The sequence below is a fragment of the Erpetoichthys calabaricus genome, chromosome 18 (assembly GCF_900747795.2).
Source record: "Erpetoichthys calabaricus chromosome 18, fErpCal1.3, whole genome shotgun sequence".
Taxonomy (NCBI): Eukaryota; Metazoa; Chordata; class Cladistia; order Polypteriformes; family Polypteridae; genus Erpetoichthys; species Erpetoichthys calabaricus.
Genome location: NC_041411.2, coordinates 83,327,079 through 83,347,279, shown reverse-complemented (window position 1 = coordinate 83,347,279; position 20,201 = coordinate 83,327,079). Strand labels below are relative to the sequence as shown.

Genomic DNA, 20,201 nt, shown 5'->3' with positions numbered 1-20,201 from the left:
AAATTACTTTTTTTTTTTTTTTTTAAATATACTATACTATACTTCTATACAGTAAATTTGTGAATGGAACATGCAAAATAAATCTATACAAATGTAGAGTTGACCCATGTCAAAAAAAATAAATAAAACATAATCAACTTGTAGGATAAATGCTTTGAACAACTTACATCTTTCATATTATTACTTCAGTAGCAACTGTTTTTATTTTTGTTCAACATTTAGAATTTGTATATTATTAAATGTAGTATTATTATCCTTTATTATATATAGAGCTACATTATTGGACATCATAAACAGTATATTACAGGCCTCTTTCATGCACACTAACATAGACAAAACAATAACAGCATACATTTTAAAGTCAACCTTTATATTAAATGTACATTTTTGTGAACAAGCACAGAATGTGCAAACTCTACACAGAAGGGACATACATACAGATTATGAGGCCCCCAGCGTATCATTCTCCTCTAAGGTTTACTGTTACAATTTCAACGGGTTTTATTTTGGTTGAGTTTTTGTAAATATTGTTTTCAGGCTAGTGAAAGTATATTTATGGTGACATTTATTTTCACTACTGTGAACTTGGGACATTGAAGAAATCTGCATGCGCCACAGCTCATCAATGCACAATTTAGGTGTTTCCTTTTATGCTAGCCTGTCTTTTAAAACAGTCAAACATTTTTTCATCTTAAATATGTTAGAATATTAAGATGTTGTTTAAATATACAGGATACTGAGAAATTAATTCAGGCATTTATTTCTAGTAGTATTGAATACTGTAATGCGTTATTCACTGCCAATTAAAATCGTACTCTGTGGAGCTTTCAGTTCATTCAAAACGCTGCTGCAAGAATCATTACAAGAACTAGAAAGTTCTCAAGTCCTTGCACTGGTGAGCTCAATTAAGCTTATAGCCAATTTCAGAATCCTCCTTTTAACATACAAATCCTAAAACAGCCAAAGCCTGGTTTACCTAATTGATCTCATCATCGCTTACAAACCAGACTATGCATTAAGATTAGGGATGCACCCATCAAGTTTTTTAAGGCTGATGACCAATTTCATGTTACTTGATTGGCCGATTCAGATTTTTTCCCCCTTTATTTCTTCAAAAAACTTTTTAAAGTCCCGTATAACCAGAAAAACAGAAGTCTTATCTCCTATATTAAGTGTATTTTTACAATTAAACTATAGAACACAAGTGTTAACTGTTCATTTTTTATTAACATAATGAAATTATGTAGGCTTATTGCTCAGTGACCATAAATCACAAAAATAAATAACATTTCCTTAAAATACACACCTTAACTAATAAAATATGTACGAAATACTTATCCATAATAAACACGGCATAACAGAAAATAAAATGATTCTCATAATTACAAGCTGTCATATTTAGTTTTTTCTGTAATGTGCATATCTGAAACAAGGCTTAATTACAAAAAGTGGTTTACACTATTTCTCTAACAAAAAAAAAATATATATATTTTACTTATATATATATATATATATATATATATATATAGATAGACAGATAATGATATATATATATATATATATATATATCTAAATATATAATTAAAATATTGTATACTGTATGTGTGTGTATATATATATATATATATATATATATATATATATATATATATATATATAAATAAATGCTGCTTAAATGTAAATATACATGCACATTTTAATCGTTTTAAATCATTAATTGCACTACAGCTTTTTGCTGTTAAAATATACATTTACTATATTTATACAGGTGTGTTTTTGTCTTTAGTGTATCAACTAGACATTTAGAATTCTTGGTGTAATTATAAAACCTGGATTACCATTCTAATTACGTTGTACTCGTTTCTTACCAAATAATAAGCACAGTACCAATCTTTTTAAAAAAATAAAAAAAAGTCCATTTACTAATCAGCAACTTCAAATTTCTGTATCTTTTATCAATTAAAAGTGTAAGCTACTGCATTTTAACCAAGCTTTCCGTCCAGATTGAAACAGTGTGTTTTAATTTAAAGCACAAAATAAAAGTCTGAATTCCTTAAAGTAGCTATTCTTGCTGTCTGCCTAGTTGGACAGGATGACTTCTCCATTACTTTTGTGCAGTTTAGTACTCCACTTGCTTTATCATAAAGGCTAATATACCAATTATTACCCCTCATTCACTAATAAAACAAGCCTCCACTCGTTGCTCTTTGTTTACACTGCAAGAAGTTTGCTGCCTAAAAAAAAAAAACAAAAACACAACACGCTCAACTACTGTATTACCATGCGTAACAGAGCACTACAACTAAATTACCGTGAAGCTTAGCAAACCAGGGGCTGAAAATAGTGGTTTTGGTGATCGGCCTGTTTTATGATCACCGATCAAGTATTTTTTTTTTTTAGTGAAAGTCTGACGATTTCGATCAGTGGCTGATCGAAGTGAGAATCCCTAAGATTCCAAAATGTCAGCCTACTTAAGATACTTAAGACTAGAGCAGCGAATTAGTTGTGCATAGTCATTTGTATAAAATTAAAAGATAGACAAACAAACAATACAGTAATTATAAACTGTAACTACCCATCTTTTATTTCACGTCTCTTCTTGATATCATGTTATGGCACTTGGTACCACTGCCAAGTTGTTCTCCTACCCATGGAAATGTTAGCTGAGATACTGGCAGCCTTGGAATCATCGGATGGAAAGATGATATCATCAGATTGTATGGCCCAGCACAGACTGCTATAGTTTCTCTCTAACAATTGACTTTGGTCCCCTCAGGAATTTATTTCTCCAGGGATGCTGCTGACTGGAATGTTTGTTTTCTTCTACTTTGTTATCTAACAATTAATTAATGGGCAGATCTTGTTGGTTTCCATTTACGTTAATCAGTTTCAAACTACTTTGCTTTCCTGCATTTTTATTCAAATCTGTGTCTACTACTACACAAAAGATCAAACAAATCCAAACCTTCCCAGAAACATGGACAACATATAACCAGTCCTACTGATGACATTTACAGGTGAACATTTGGAGATTTGGTGAGCTTTAATAAGTCCAGTACACCCAAGGAAGTCTTATTGAGAAACCATTTGGGGTTACTATCTGCAAAGTAAATTGGAAGTCGTGTACATTGCTAGTTGTCGGATGGTCACATGAGGCTCTGGAGACACTAAACTTTGGTGGCATGAAGGAGTCACACAGGACAGATACAGGGAGGGAATGGATGGATGTGCAGCTGCTCAAAATTACCCCCATAGCACTGCAGAAGTGGATTTTTAACCTATAGAGGAGATTTTAGATCAGCATGGCATTTACCTGTTAATTTAGTAATTACACTGGATGCCAAGTTATATGGAGAATGACCAAGGTGCACAAAGACATATTTGGGAGGAATGTTCTTCCCAATTTAAATCTAGGAGGGGCTTTTAGGGCTCTACATGGACTGTCCTTAAACACCATGTTTATACTCAAGGATGCCCCCAACTGTGCAACGGCACCTTGAGCCAAAGGTCCACAATTGACATTGCAGTCATATGGTATATAAACTATGATAAAGAGATGCTGAGCTGCAAAATAATTGGTATTAATTTGGCACAGACAGTGAGGACATCTGTGAGACAGTTCCAAGAAACAAGCAACTAGGGTCAAAGGAGAAATTACACACAGGTGTAGAAAAATGTTTGGTAAAGTTGTGAAGAACAAATTTTATAAAACATCTAAGTACAACTGGCAAAACATTTAATGACTCAGGCATGGCAAAGTGGACATTGTCCAGGCTTTCTTCAGCAAAGATGGGCAAACACTGACCTCAGATGAGTATTATACTGTGACGCTGTAGGAAATACTTCAAGGATCTCCTGAGTCCAGAAGGCATAAACAAGAGCGGAAACGCCTGGTGGAAATATTTGGTGAAGTCTGAAATTCCACATTCATCACCACTTTGGTAAATCTTCACACATGTAGCTCATTGAGATGTTGCCTGTTTGTTTGCATTGATTCAATCAGAGTTATGAAATAATTCGCTACCAACAATTTCATGTGGCTTAGTGATGGTGAATGACAGTCTTTAATTATGTAGTGTGTTTTTAATACAATGCCTTGGAGAGTTTTTAATATACAGATAAGGGCAATCTTGTTTTGAGATTTTTGAGCACTTCACCCATAGGCTTTTCTCCGAATAGAACTTTGGACATTTCTATATGCACAACATAGGGTGTACAATCATTCCACACTCTACTCTCAAACACACTCAGCATTATATTATTCACCACCCCGGCTATGTGCTGTCTTCTGGCTCAGATCGTACCAATCATGAAAAATTGCAGGGCAAACAAAATAAAGGCTGTCATCCAAGGACAATTCACCTACTCACTGCTGTATTTAAACAGACTCCTTAACTTTACACTTGGCTCAGCTGGTGGAGTCTTCCACGCCTTTTGCTTCAGTGCTAATGTGTAGAATGAGTATATCTGATCCCTGTGACACGGTCGAGTACACTGCACTTCATAACTCAGCTTGTGCTTTACCTGTCTGGATGAGATCTTTATTTGAGACGATATCCTCATCTTTATCTATTGCTCATTTCTTAAATAGGCTCTAGGTGTTACTACAATTAAGCACTGATAAGTTTGCTAGCAACTCCTACATTATAAACAAACTGACTCTCAAAAATCATTTACCCATCAATTGCAATTTGGGCCGGGCTGAATGAATAATGTCAAGAACCATTTCCGTGGCAGAGATGTTGTGTTGTGGTTTAAAAGAACCACAGAAGTAAGGCTGCAGGTGAGTGGATGATATCTACCTAAATATACTGAAGGCATGGGATATTGTTAAGGCATACAGGTATGTTAACATGGCTCTTCAGCGTTACATTCATTGGTGGTGAAGGTCCCAGTTACTGATGTAGCACACTCTCCGGCCTTGTTTAAAAGGCCTATGCTAGGAAACTGGACACTACAGTCTCCAGACAATAATCAAATATCAATTTCGGATGGGGTAAATGTAGCCTTTACCCTAATCATGGAAAAGTGGATCAACATTTTTTTGCCTCATAGGAGTTTGTCAATCTGTAACTGTATTGCATTATGAGGACATGAGGTAATTTGTAATTTATTTTTACATATGTGGAAGAGTGAGTTATAAATGCATTCCTTGGCTGATTCAGTTAAGGTGGCAACAGAATTCCACAATCTCCAGTTTGTCATTTTCAAGAGGTGAACATCAAGGTGCCACTAAAGCATTGATTAGTATCCATTTTAGAAAACCGAAGGTGGCATTTTTGCCAATCCAAGTGATCATGTCATTTTCACCTCAAGAGACTGAGGGATTGGGTGGTTTGCAGGTGACTGTAAAGTTGTTGGGATAACAATCAGTATATGCCAAACTAACACAGAAGAGAGTAACTCATGTAATAAAAACGTAAATTACAGTAATGTAAAATGATGAGTATGTAAACATGACCTGATAATTCTGTTGTACGAGTATGTAAAAGCATTAAAAGTAGGAATATATGGCAAACCCAAGAAATATTTAAATGTTGACAAATTGTTACATGCTGCTGCCACTGTGTCATTTCTATAATGTGTTGGAATACAAATGCAGCAGCTTTAAATCTAAAAAGAACATCACTGTCTAAGCACTTCTCAAGTTCACTATTTGCTTACACAGTGTTTGCACATTTGCATATGCTAGACAGGTAATATAATAAATGTAAAAATATTTGACATTTCTTTCCTACATGTTCCTTCGGAGCATTTTCTCGATATCCTTGTGGGTCAGAATCTCTCTTGTCCGGCGCTCCTCTCCTGAACATGTTCCTGTAAAGCCTGCCTCCCAGCCTTTGTCATTTTGAAGCGTCTTGCTTGCCTCCTGCACACTTTTATATTTTCCACCTTTGAATGCCTTTACTCCTCTGTGTGTCTCACCCTCTGTGTGTCTCACCCTCTTTCAATCGCATCACCAAAGCCAAACTGACCAATCAAATTGCTCTGAAGGACCAGGGTATGGGTTTCAGGACACACACAGACACACACACACACACACGCACACAGTGATTAAAATTTTATTACACTGTAGATAAGATATGGCAATACTACAACATAAGATATGGCAAAACTGCAACAGCATAGACACCATGGTGTCCCATAGAATACTCCTAGCCTATGGCCAAAACACTGTTGTCTGCTTCAGTCACGGATAGCAATGGTGTTCATGGCATTGGCCCCGTCATCTGTAATCATGCAAACATTCTGCTTCTCCTGTAAGCTTCAGGCAGCCAGTGCAACTCTCAGTCCTTGAAAAGCTGCATCCCTGTTCTGGAGGAATGTATGCTATTGGCAAGGACCCGCTTTTCAGCATAAATTCCTCATCAATATAATGAACCGTTATGTTCAGGCATCTTTCCACAGTTCTAGTCAGCCACAATTCAGCTGTTATATAAAGTACCACTCTGTATTGGATGGATATTTTCAATTTTGGCCCAACACTTGGAATAAAGTAATTATAATAATAGTAAAGACAATACAACCTTGGAAAAAATTACAGGAGGTGTACATCTGGTCTTACCTTGGGAGTTGGAGCATTTTTTTAAAACCCTGGTTGTATACAGTTTTAATCAATCAGAGCCTTATCTTTTGATAAATAAATGCTGTGACTACAATTATTTACTTTTGATTTCTTGCTGAATACAGACACATTATAGTGTGAACAAGTAATGGTTGACTAGATAGATAGATAGATACTTTATTAATCCCAAGGGGAAATTCACATGGGTTTGTCTATGCTGCAAACACAGCATTAATGGGACTTGGAGCTTGGCTTTCATTCACATACTAGACTATATGGTTGAATTTTTGATGGCTGTAAAAATATTTGAGTCCAGTGCCTAAAACATTATCAGTACTGAAAAACAAAATGATGTCACAATATGGACAATGCTCTTCATTTTTTTTTTTTTACTAAGACATGTAAAAAGTGTAAGGTGATCTGGGATCAACATTTTTGATGTGCAGACTCACTTTTTTAAAATGTTGCTAGACCATACTCCTAACAATACATTCTGCAAGCCTTTCATATTCACCAATGTTTTTGCGTTTAGCAAATGTCTCTGTAATTGATTACAAAGCACTCGGTAACTGGAGTACTCAATGTAAAACAGTATTCGTCACTTTTTGCAGTCGGTCAATTATTAGTTATCGCTGCACCTGCAATCGCAGTCACGATCAATATACGATTAATTATAAAGCCCAAACCTGTGCTGCAATTTAAGGAATCCATTAGTTCATCTGTTCAGTAAGAAATTAATCAAAATCACTTTTAAATCCAATTGCCATCCATTCATCTTTCTTAAAGTACACTTCACTACTTTTAAGGACAGTTAAACATAAAACAAAAAAAATAGCATGCACTTAAGTGTTTTCATCAACAGTGAAAGTGTTTACAACACATAAATAATAAAGGAAAAAAATTGGGAGTGGTCTCCCCTCGACTTTCTCTTAAACTCAGATATGGGGATGGATATTTCAGGAGTAAACTGCAAAACAATTATATTTTTATATTATGTATATCAACAGCAAATCAAATCAAATTAATATATTGAACAATCATTATAAAAGTAAAGCTGAATAAACTGGACTCAGCAGCTGCACAAATTAAAAAAGTACCCCTTCCGGTTAACGGAAATAGCCCTAAAGTCGATAAAAATCTACATTTTGTACCTAACACTTGTAGGCAAAATTTGGTTGACCGAAATAAAAGCGTTATCATGTTTACACACACACACACACACACACACACACAGAAATAATTCCAAAAATGGCATCTTCAGACTCAGGGAGGTCTAATATGCAGAGATTCACCAAAATCTCGACATCAAATCTTTGGACGATTACAATACTTTCCCTACACTCCGTATACGAGAAAGTAAAAATCACAGAATTGCTTCTGTATGTTAGTTCAAAGTACAGTAAATTTAGTGAAAATCAAACACAAGAAATCCACAACTGCTTAGAACTAATTTAAATGCTTCATGCAGACTTCTCAGGTGAAGTGTTGTTCAGCTCAGCACATCCACTGACTGCATTAACATCCATTTCAGGTGCCAACATTGGTGTCTGGGATGGCAATACAACTTGAACACAAATAAGGTAGCAACAAAATTTAGGCAAATGATCTGAAAATAAGTGTACTGAGGCATCTAATGTAAGGACTGCAGTTTTGTTTTCTTGTAAAACTGAGGAAAAATAACTGAGCTGCACTCCAGTCTTCATTTGAGGACAGGCTGACCTGCTGTCTGTAAAGAATCAGCTCAGTTGGAGGGAGTGTGTGCTTAACCTCCACAAACGTTGATTTTCATAAATAAGCACAAGCAACCACACTAGGCTGGCTGCTTCTTTTATTCCGATTATCTTTTCCTTAAGGTTGTTGGAACTACCTTTCCAATTTCTCATTTTGACTGCTATGTATGTTGAGCCAATGGAAATGATTTCATGGTCACTGATTGTTATTGGCCCAAGCCAACAAGAGCCTTTTCAAAACATAAGTTCTCTTTCATGTGTTTCAAATGTTCATTATTAAAAGCATAAGACCGTTCTGATAAAAACAGACAATTACAGTTAAACTATAACTAAGGTACAATATTTATAAAATCCTTACCTTGTAAAAGGTAGCAAAGCAATCCACTAGGACTAGCAGTTGAGCTTCATTGGTTTTGTTTCCCTAACAGTTCAAGTCTTTCAGTCCAGCTTTCTCATAAATCTAAAGGTATAAAAAGTATGAAAGACTGTTATGATGCAGAATTGGTAAATTGCTCTGCCTCACTTTAATAACTGTTTAGAGCGTTCCCTGCTGTATGTATCCACCTAGAAAACCTATTATTTATGATAATGGCATCTGACAGGAGTAATTCTAGCTTTCCTACAGACAGCTTTCATGTTAGTACATGAGCTACTTATGGAACACCCCATCGGTGCCAACCAGGTAATCCAATCCACTAAGAACCACTTGAGAGTCTTTCAGTTTGGAGTTCAATAATTCAATTTCCCAGGGAATTTCTAAAAGTGCAAATGTATTACTAGAGCATTATTTTGTTATTGATGTAATTGCTGGCATGCCTTGCAAAGCCTAACACCACATCAACAAAAATAAACAAGACAGGCATTCTACTCACTAAAATGATTTTGGTGCATAAATGAAAAAAAAAAAAAATCCTAAAACACACACATGATTAAAATGTCAACAGGTACGATTCCGTGGGCAGTATACCTGTTCTGAGCAGCTTGCCAAGCATTCTAATCTCCCTGTTTATATTAATAACACTCGTGGCAATCCCACACTCATGCAATGGTGGCTGCTGAACCCGTCGCCTTGCCACACACACCTTTATTGTTTGGCAGATTTCCTGATCGTCAAAATGCTCCTGTGCTCTTCTAATGTTTTAAAAAAATGCAATTAAGTTGTTCAGTTTACAGCAGGCCTAAAGAACATATGGTTGTGCAAATGCAGTCGATCATAAGAGAGGATGAGGGTGCGAAAGACTCAAAACAACCCCAATGTACTTGCAACTTCTGCCAGACACATCACCTTCGATTGGTAAAATTATTAATGTGAATGACATTAAAGTATCCATGAATCCCACATTCCTTACCTCCACCAAATTTTTTGACTTCCTTCACAATTTCAATGAGCACAAAAGCAGGTGTGTAGAGCTGCCCTGAGGAGCCTCAGGATGAACAGAGTTCTCCAGGTCCAGGTTTCTGTATGCATAGCCACCATCATACAAAAGTGGGACTGGCATGGATGTCCTACATGGAAAGGGTGAAGCTAAGACGGGTAGCTACCACCCCCACCCTAGTCCTCAGTCCTCTGCTTTTCTGTATTTACCGTATTTTTCGCACCATAAGACGCACTTTTTTTCCCCCCAAAAGAAGGTTGGAAATGTCTGTGCGTCTTATGGAGCGAATATTGCGTCACAAACCATGATGTGCACTACCTGACAAAAGTCGACATCCAGGGGTAGAGGGCGGGAAAACTCCCTGTTACGTTACAGGCATTCCCTCTGTGCTTGGAGGAATGTTAGACTCATTGACTCGGCATCTAATCCTTGTGTGTGCATGAGTTGCGAAATGTAAGCAAATGTAAACAAAGGCAAGATGGCATTGACATCTCACGAGGGAGCGAAGCGAGTGCAGAAAACAAATGTTTTGCACATTATCACTGAGTCGGACTTTTGTTGAGAGTGATCAGGAGATCGAACAAGAGAGTGAGGAACTGGCATCAGCTGATCGGGACACCAGCCGATGCCGTCCCAGCTGAGCGCATTCGTGCAGCCGATGCACCTATGGCAAGGTTCGTGTGGGAGGAATACCTAGACATTGATCCGTGGGAGCCAAACTGGCTACCGGACTTCACAAAACAGTATGGCTTGCTGTTGGACTTGACAGATTACCAGCCGCTGGACTACTTCAGGTTGTTTCTCTGTTTCAATGTTAAAAGTGGAACTTCATCAGAGCTTTCTCAGCTCACAACTTGCCTCAGTGAAATTAAAACCTGGATGGAGCAAAACTCTTTAAAATTAAACTGCAACAAAACTGAACTCCTGCAAATTGGGACCAAAGTGCAATTAATAAAATGAGCTCCTTCCCAGTCAATCTTGGCAGGGATCTCATCAGACCTGCCTCTACTGCAAAGAATCTTGGTGTCATTTTTGATTCCTCCCTTTCTTATTCCGCCCACATAAATCACATTAAGAAACTTTCTTGCTTTCACCTCCGCAACATAACCCGTGTTCACTCATTCCTCTCCATTTCGAACGCTGAGAAACTCGTCCATGCTTTTATCACATCCCGCATCGATTATTGTAATTCCTTACTGGCAGGTGCCCCTTCTAATCTTATATCACAGCTCCAGCTTATTCAAAACTTAGCTGCAAGAGTCCTGACACGGACCAGCAGCAGTGAGCACATCACATCCATCCTGCTTTGCCTTCACTGGCTCCCTGTGTCTTACAGAATTGAATATCAAATTCTACTAATAACCTACAAAGTCTTAAACGACCTTGCGCTAAACTACATCAGCGACCTTCTCCACCACTATGTGCCTGTCTGCCCACTAAGGTCCTCTGATTCTGGCAATCTTGTTGTGCCCCACACTAATCTACACTCCATGGGTGGCAGGGCCTTCAGCTGTATAGCGCCCAGACTCTGGAATGCCCTACCGAAATTAATCAGGTCAGCTGACTCCATGAATTCTTTTAAAAAACAACTCAAAACTCATCTGTTCAGGAAGGCTGTTAGCTCTACTTGACTTTATCCAGTTTACCTTTATGTCAAGATGCTCATGTAACCTGTGTATGTGTGTGTGTGCTAGACCATCAATTATGTGGTCTGTTAGGCTTTTCTCTGAATTACTATATTTATTTATTTGGTTTAGTACAATGCTATGTACTGTATACCCTGCCCTTTCTTAAACTCTGAAGTGCCTTGAGCACGGGAAAGGCGCTATATCAATAAAATGTATTAGCCATCCTGCTGTTTTAGTCCTCCAGCCAGGCTACTCAATGAGATAGGATGTCTCCCCTTTTTAGAAGTAGCTACAGTCAGATATGGGGATTAATCGCAAGCCTACAGTATACCTTGGTGACACTCTGTTAGTCTTTGGTCCACTGAACAAAATCAACACCTTGATGCAACTTTAAGTTATGGAGTAGTGAACTTTGAATGTTATTTGAACATAAGTGGCTACTGTCTACTCATATCATTCCAACATCATACAAATAATGGGCGAAAACTCCTTGGTTAAACACCACTTTCTTTATAACAAACCACTGGTCAATTACCATTTTTAAATGATGATATTAGAGGCTATTCATTCTGGATGGTGCAGTGTGGAGTTGTCACCTTCTTGCCATGTGGTGGTTGCTTGGGTAAGACAGTGAAGAGTATTACATGGATGGATTAGTGACAGGCGTTTTGATTCACTTTACTGATTTGACTGCCCATTTAAGTGAAGCGATTCATTTGATTCATCAACAGGATACAGGGTCGTTTGCAGTAAAGAAAAAACTGCTAGTTTCACCTTGAAATGAATCACAAAACATACTGTAGATAATCAAATAATTGAAACATCTATATATATAATTCACTAAGCAGCTGCCAGCGCAAGCAAGACACCCATGGAGCACGCAAGACAGAGCCACGCCCACCAAATGGGATAGGACGACAACTCACAGAGCCACGCCCACCAACTCGGAAACATTTTTGTGGCATGGTTCTTGTCCCCATCCTTTGGCATCTATGCAACAATCTTGACTGGTCATTCCTGCACCTCTACAAAACCAAGAACAATACTACCCTTGGCACGGTGTTCCTCTCACTCCACACCGGGCTTCCCGACCGCTTTACCTGCTTTCCTTTGTACCTGAGTCAACCTTGATCCAGATGTTCTTGGTCTCTTTCTTGATTTATCTCTACACTTTCGGTTTATCTTTTCACTCTTGTCTGCTCGATTTCTCACTCTTGGGTCCATCTAATACCCTGTAAGTGCGGGTCCGCCAGTGGTGGTAACTGCCCTCATGCATGTTTCATGCAATCAGCACACTTCCTCATTAAGTCCTCTGCGTCCACATAGCTCACACACCTACACTCATGGGATCTGAGCTGCCTTACTATTTTTTCCTAAAAACCCTGCACTGCTGTGGACCCCCTAATGTGCTTCACTACAACATATAAAGGTAATGGACTACAAATTGCACATTATAAAAAGATGTATACAGTGAGCCTGTTTAAGGAAATAAGACGAGTGTGGGCTTACCGTACGCCATATTAGCCTACGTGACCCTGTTGGGTTCATTTCTGAGAATAAGGACAATGCAGCTGTGAAGACGCTCTGTCAGAGAAGCTGCTGGGGTGGAGGACATTTGGACAGAAACACAAAAACTTACAGGTTGCCAAGGAAAGGCAGCAATTCTTTTGCCTTGTAGTGCCGTTCATTTACTTTAGTTAAAATGATGATCGTGAAGTTATTAACTCCTTAATAAAGCGCCACAGATGGCCCTAATAAAGAAACAAAGGCTTTGTATTTATCTTCCAATTAATTAAATATAGGTACGTATGTATGTATGTATATAAATGCTATACCATTCATTTATTTTTTTTTTTTTTTTACTTGTTCACACTATGAGATGACTTGGATCATAAACAATTGCTTGTTAGTCCTAAGTTGTAAAGTTAAACGTTCAGATTTAATTCAGTTGGTTAAAACTATACATTATTATAACTATTTATAATGGTTTTGTATACCATATATACTCGCGTTCAAGTCCTCCCACAGATAAGTCGGGGCTTGATTTTACCGTATAATTTCTGGTATTTTATAATGTCAGTCATGTAAGTCGAATACAGAAAACTCACGCTATTGGTCCAAGAGATTATGATATGATATGATATTATGATAACGCCCACCTGGCAGAGTAACCACGGAGCACACGGTATTTTTTTTTTTTTAACTATGTATTGTGCCTACGTGACCACACTGTAATATCTGAACTATTCTGAAGTGACGTTTGCACTGATTTGTGTTTTTTGTATCTCACAACCTCATACACCTTTATGGTAAAAGCATCCCTTATCTACGATGGAGCATTTCATCAGAAGAAAATATGAAGCTGGTTTTAAATTAAAAGTCGTTGAAGTGGAGAAAGATATTGGTTAGTGCGCTGTTGCAACAAAATTTGATGTTTCGGAGAAACTGGTGCGAGATTGGAGGAAGCAAGATGATGTAAAAAAAAAATTGTCACATTTTTGAACGGGCGTATAAGTCGGGGTCCGATTTTATGATCAATTTTTCAGGTTTCAAGACCCGACTTACACAAGAGTATATACTGTAGTTAATGAAAAATGGGTGTTGAACAACAGGTACAAGGTACAAACTGGGAAAAAATGGAAGCATTACAGATAAAGAAGTGCTAGCTACTTTAAACACTTTCATCAATTTATGAATTCCATCTCCACATGTTTTATTCTTGCTGGTTCCCAACAGGTCTGTAAAAATAACTGTCCAATTCAAAGGGGTAATATTGGCATATACATATTTGCCTAGATTACAAAAAAACACTAATTAATTCTCTCTACTAACTGGTGACAGTGGACAAAAACAATCAACTGAACGGTTGGTTAATAGAATATAATTCACTTAAAGCATCAGGACTAGATACAGAATAATAAAGTAATCTAAATAACAATATCATTTAACACGATTAATAACAAGGAAAAACATAGAAGGAGTCTACGCAATGACAAACCAACAGGACATGCATGGAAGGAGACTGAAAGCAAGTAAAGACAATCCATTAGAGTCAGGATAGCTGGGGCTGACGATTCAGTCTGGGGAATGTCGTCTTCAGTTCTATTTAGCGTTACATTTAGTTTCCTGAAGTTTCAATCAAACTGTTCCAAAGATGTGCTGCTCAGTTTAACAAGCAATTCCAAGCTGGCCCTGTGCTACCAAGAGTTTGAAGGTACATGGAAGTGGACCCTGAGAAGAACTGGTGCCCCCTCCAGGGCTGTTTCCTGCCTTGTACTTTGTGCTTGTGGGATATGATCTAGCAGCCCTGCTGGTGAACTAGATTAAGCTGGTTTGAGAATGCTGTGTCTAACAAACCATACATGGCCATAACTTCTTCCCCTCCATCCTAAACATCTGAATGCAGGCAAGTTATGCGACTTGCTGGAGTCACACGTGACAGTTTACGGTCACACATTGTCGGCCGTTAAATTTATGAAAAGCACTTTTTATTAAAGTGTTTCTGTTGTTGTTAATGCATCTTACCTTGGAGAGTTGCATGTGGACTTGGTACCACCCTCATATTAATGTACATATGCAGATTTTAAATTTGTATTACATGATGTTTCTCTGTTCACATTTCATCTGTTTTTTTTTTTCCATACTATATTTGTAATTCTTTTATACCGTGCTGGGCTCATACGTGAAAGTGCGCTGAATGAGAACTCAGCTGAAGTTGGTGATTCCAGGGGGTTTGGGGTGGAAAATAAAGTGGAAAAGTTTAATTGCTACCCTACAAAAAGGTGTCCCTACTAGTGTGACAGAACAAACTAACAGGATGGAAAAGCTATCTAGAATTTTTTGTCAGAGATTAACTTTATATAAATTGAGGACATAAAAACCAAAGGACACCTGTGTCATATTTCACAAATCACCCACCTCTATGGCCCTTCAGAAGCGCAGACCACAGCCACTCACAGCTTTTATCCTTCAATTGCTGCGTGTCACATAAAGCTTCAAGTATGCTTATTAACTGCTACCCATTAACAATAAGAGCTTTCAATGTCACACTTACTTGTAGGTGCTTCACATTTTAAGCCGTTACATTTTTCTATATAATGTTGTACATTATATCTATATATATAATTCACTAAGCCGACAGGGCAAGCAAGACAACCATGGGATACGCACGACATAGTCACGCCCGCAAAATCAGAGACCCGCCCACCAACTCTATGGGATACAATGACAACTCACAGAGCCACGCCCGCCAACTCTAAGAGCATGGGACGAAAACGCCTGCCCGCCTGACTGTTAGCAGCATTCACCACAATGCATTTACCGCAACGTACTGGAGTGTAAAACCATCGCAGCTTTTAACTCACAAACTGCAACAACTCACCAAACACCGCCACCCTGTCTCTCGAGGCATTCACACTGCTGGAAGACAACCATGGGATATGCAAGAAATAGCCACGTCTGTCAACTCACAAAGCCCCGACCACCAACTCTAACACCGCATCAGACGCTTTCTATATCTAAGAAGATATATAGATACTCATTATTCCCCGGCACGCGTCCACCCACGCTCTCAAGGCATTCACAGTGCCTGCTCATGTGCCCGGACGCACCAATTCACCACACACAAATTTCGCTTAATTTGACTCAACATGGGGAAACCTCACCCGGCCCGGACACGTTGAGAATTGACAGATTGATAGCTCTTTCTCAATTCTGTGGATGGTGGTGCATGGCCGTTCTTAGTTGGTGGAGTGATTTGTCTGGTTAATTCCGAAAACGAACGAAACTCCCTACTGCTAAATAGTTATGCAACCCCCGAGCGGTCGGCGTCCCAACTTCTTAGAGGGACAAGTGGCTTTCAGCCACGCGAGATTGAGCAATAACAGGCCTGTGATGCCCTTGGATGTCCGGTACTCCACGCATGCTACACTGAATGGATCAACTTGTGTCTACCCGGCGCTGACAGGCGTGGGTAAGCCGTTGAACCCCATTCGTGATGGAGACCGGGGCTTGCAATTGTTCCCCACGAACAAGGAATTCCCAGTAAGTGCGGGTCATACGCTCGCACTGATTACGTCCCTGCCCTTTGTGCACACCCCCCTCGCTACTACCATGGTCGGGTGACTTGGTGGATTATATACAGAAAAGCAGCCGGAACTGCAAAGAACAATGAATGACGGAGGGGGCAGAATGGGCGTCCTTCCCCTCTCCCCCCATTTTGTCCTCCGTGCCCGGGCACCATCCAGCCCCATCCCTCGCTCTGGGAGGTGGAGGCGTGAAGGCGGTCCTCCAGTTTTCAGTCATGGACAATTGTATGTTGGTTCGTAGTGTGCATTGTTGCAGTGTTACTTTTCTTGGGGGTTTATTAAATTACAGATTTTTCAAATGTTCATTTTTTTCCCCGTGCTTAAAACTCATTAAAAGAGCGGCATGATTATGCGGCGTTGGCTAGTTATAAATAAAGTTGAAAGTTGTGCAGTATAACATCATCAAACCTGTTTAATCCTCTCCAAAGGTGTAGGAGACTGGAGCCTGTGTCAGGAGTATCCGATGCAAGGTAGAGACCAACTTTAAACAGGAGGCCGGTCTACTGCAACATTTATAATTCTTTTCACTGGTTGCAATCGTACAGCCGATTTCAAAATCCTCCTCCTTACAAATATGGCCAAGGCCCTGCTTACTTGTCTGAACCTATTATTACTTACAAACCAGAGTGTGCATTAAGATCTCAAGATGCCAGCCTACTAAAACATTCCAAAGGATTAATAACATAACGTTAAAAGTTACAAGACCCCAAAGCTGTGGAATGAACAGCCTGCTTATATGAGAGGTTCCCTGTTCAGTCTCGGCTTTTAAATCCAAGCTGAAGGCTCACTACTTTAATATAGCATACCCTGTCTAGAGCTGCTAATTAGTTCTGCATCTCTGAATATTACTCATTTAAATAAGAATATCGTCACTTTGAATCATTAATCTTCCTCCATTCTGTTTTTCCTCTATATACTGCTGTTGTACTTTGTGTCACTGCTCAATTGTCATGCTGTTTTCCTGGCCACTGGAAAAGACACCTGAGAATACTCAGAGCTTTAGAATCAATGGATAGACTCTGTCATCAGATTAGATGGCCCAGGATTGCCAAGGAGCGGGTGGAAGGCTCACTGGCTGAGGTCTCCAGGACTGCGACCGGTGATCTTTTCTTTAACTTTCTCTGTTCTGCCTGACTGTGGATCTTCTGGAGGTTTAATTTTCTCCAGGGATGCTGCTGGCTGGAGTTTGTTTTTTCCTCCTCTGATGTCCATCGACCATAGTTCAACAAATAATGGAGAGGAAGTGCTGGGTCACACATTTTAATTAGCTTCAAAAATACTTTTCTATCTTTATGTCCTCATTATGCATTTGCATACTCATTATGTATTTTACCTGAGAACTTGTCATGGTGCTCTATACCTATACAGTCAGATTACTCTTTAAAGTAGCCAGTAATATAATGTAGTACTTATTTTCTTGGAGAAGCATGCACTCCTGCAATCTTGTGACAACCAGTGAGGAAGGGGTTAAGCATGCAATCAAGTGAAAAGAACTGAACAAAAAAGTTACAAGTACACATTCAATCCTGCATGAGCGGAGGATGATCATTGCAGCAGAACTGTGTATAAGGCAAGAAGCTGATGGGCTTTAGCATCCAGGAGACGCGATCAAAGTGCTCTCCAAGTACTGTGTCTGCGCCCCAAACCCCCTTGCTGCTTAGGGGGCTTCTCCAGGTATTCCCACCCCCTCTCAGATAGGTTTCAGCCACCTGAGGACCATGACCACCTCTGATCAGAATCCAGGGGCATTACAGCATTTATAAAACACAGTGGTCAAACTGGGCTGCATTACTGGTCAGCTTCATGACGGTTACTGGGTTAAGGATTCAGTAATAAATGCTGGCCAGTGAAATATTCAGTTTTCATACAAAATAAAAACAAACAAAAAAGTAACACATTCCATTATATAATAAGCAACTATGTAACATATTGAGTACGTAAAGGAGTTCTTTAAAAAGTTCCCCAGCACTGCTAGTAGTGATGCTGCTGAATTCCAAATTATTATTTTTTTGCTCTGTTTAAGATACTAATCTTGACTGCATGTATTTATGAGAACATTTCAGTTGTTAGTTGTGTCTTGGCTTATTTTCTTGTGCAACAATCCTTACGTTTTGTACTTTTTGCTGCAAATAAATTTCCCTCTGAGATAATAAAGTCTACTCAACCTAAGCTGATTTAGTAAAATATTTCTAAAGAACTTAGGGAGAAGAAAAGGAAGGAGTGAGAGTTACCAATGGACTGTGCTCAAAAAAAAAAAAAACACACTTGGATGATCTTAATTTTTTTTTTCTTAGTCAGGTTTACACAGAAAATGTGAAAAATTGCCCTCTTAGTTGCATACCAAAAAGCACATAAAGACAAAAGGTTCAAGTTTCACAATATCTAGAAACATTTACATTTTAAAAAAAGTTTTCAATAACTGCTTCTAACAATTGACAATGGCTTTTTGTGTAAGTAGGCACAATGCTCTACAAAACTGATCCTTTGCTACCTAAGATGACACACGGCACAGAGCAGAAAACATCTCCCAGACGAGTGTCCATATAAAAGACGACGCCATCACTCGAGACGATTCCCCACTTACCCTGACATCGCCCTCTGGCCTATCAGCTAATAAATACAAACAGCTCCAGTAACTCTTGCTGCTTTTCTAATAACCCGCTGCAGTTTCAGATATTTTCAGTGGTTTGGGTGGCACTCCACAGGGCTGTGTGTGAAGTCCTCTGCTGTACTCCTTTTAAATGACTTTAACACCATTGTCAAGTCTGCCAATAACACAGCTGTGGTAGGCCTGACATCTAACACCAGTGAGTAGGCTCACTTGGATGAAGTGGGGAGTCTGAAACACTGAAAACAGCTGACGCACTACCAGCCCCCTCAGCACTAACAACACTCAGGTGGAGAGGGTGGTCAGATTCAGATACGTCAATGTCTGCATCACAGAGGAGCTGACCTGGTCTAAGCACTTGAACACCTTGGTGAAAAAGGCATAACGACGTCTCAACCGCCTTACTCGATGCCCACTCAACTACTAAAGATCTTCTATGTATCCAGCATCAAACATATCCTGACAGAAGTATTACTGCCTGGTTTCAGAACAGCACACAGCTGATCCACAAAGCTCTGCAGAGAATGGCGTGGTTTTGTTTTAAACTTTATCTTTAGCACCCTGTACAGCACTTTGAGGTTCATTGCTTGTATGAAAATATGCTACATAAATAAATGTTGTTGTCAGCTGACTGCATCACTGGTTGAGCACTCTCTAACCTCCACCATGGCCAAGAAAATTTCCAGCAATAACCTGCCATTCCAACAAGCACGTCTGTGCTATGGTCACAGAAACAACACCTCAGCCTGAAGACCAGTGCAGAGAGACTGAAGGGGAGATTCTGTCCACTGCCCATCCACATCTTAAAGAGCTACATGGCGCCCTAGTGTTAACTCTCTTACATTAAGTTACATTTTGAGTTATTATTTTCCACACATTTTATCATTTTATTATACTGTATACTATTTCAGTCCTTTAACATTAATTATCTCTCTATATATAAAAGGAAAAATGCAAGGCTACGATACGTGATAATCTCGAAAGACATTTAAAAGACCCGCGAGACCAAGGAGACTTGCCACGGTGCATCTCACGGGGACTGTAAACATGAGACTTGGTGCCAAGAGACTGTCCCATGGCTGTAGCAAAAAGGACAGTGGCTGTACAGGCTTTAAAAAGATCAAAGGGTAGCGCGACAGCAGCTACCCCAAACGAGCGCAAGCAGCGTTATACATCCTGCAAGAAAGAATTCAAACACGCCCGGGGC

At 39.1% G+C, this 20,201-nt stretch overlaps 1 protein-coding gene across 2 annotated transcripts in view; it reads right to left on the bottom strand.

The window, feature by feature from the left end:
- Positions 1 to 20,201, bottom strand: part of LOC114668300 (ataxin-7) — a 90,264-nt gene that overhangs the window by 66,611 nt on the left and 3,452 nt on the right. Inside the window, exon 2 of one of the 2 annotated variants that reach the window (XM_028823960.2) lies at positions 8,654 to 8,755. The exons of the other annotated variant lie outside the window; for it this stretch is intronic. The gene's annotated coding sequence lies outside the window, so the exon portion shown is untranslated. The remainder of the gene's footprint in view (positions 1 to 8,653; positions 8,756 to 20,201) is intronic. 2 annotated transcript variants of the gene reach the window in all.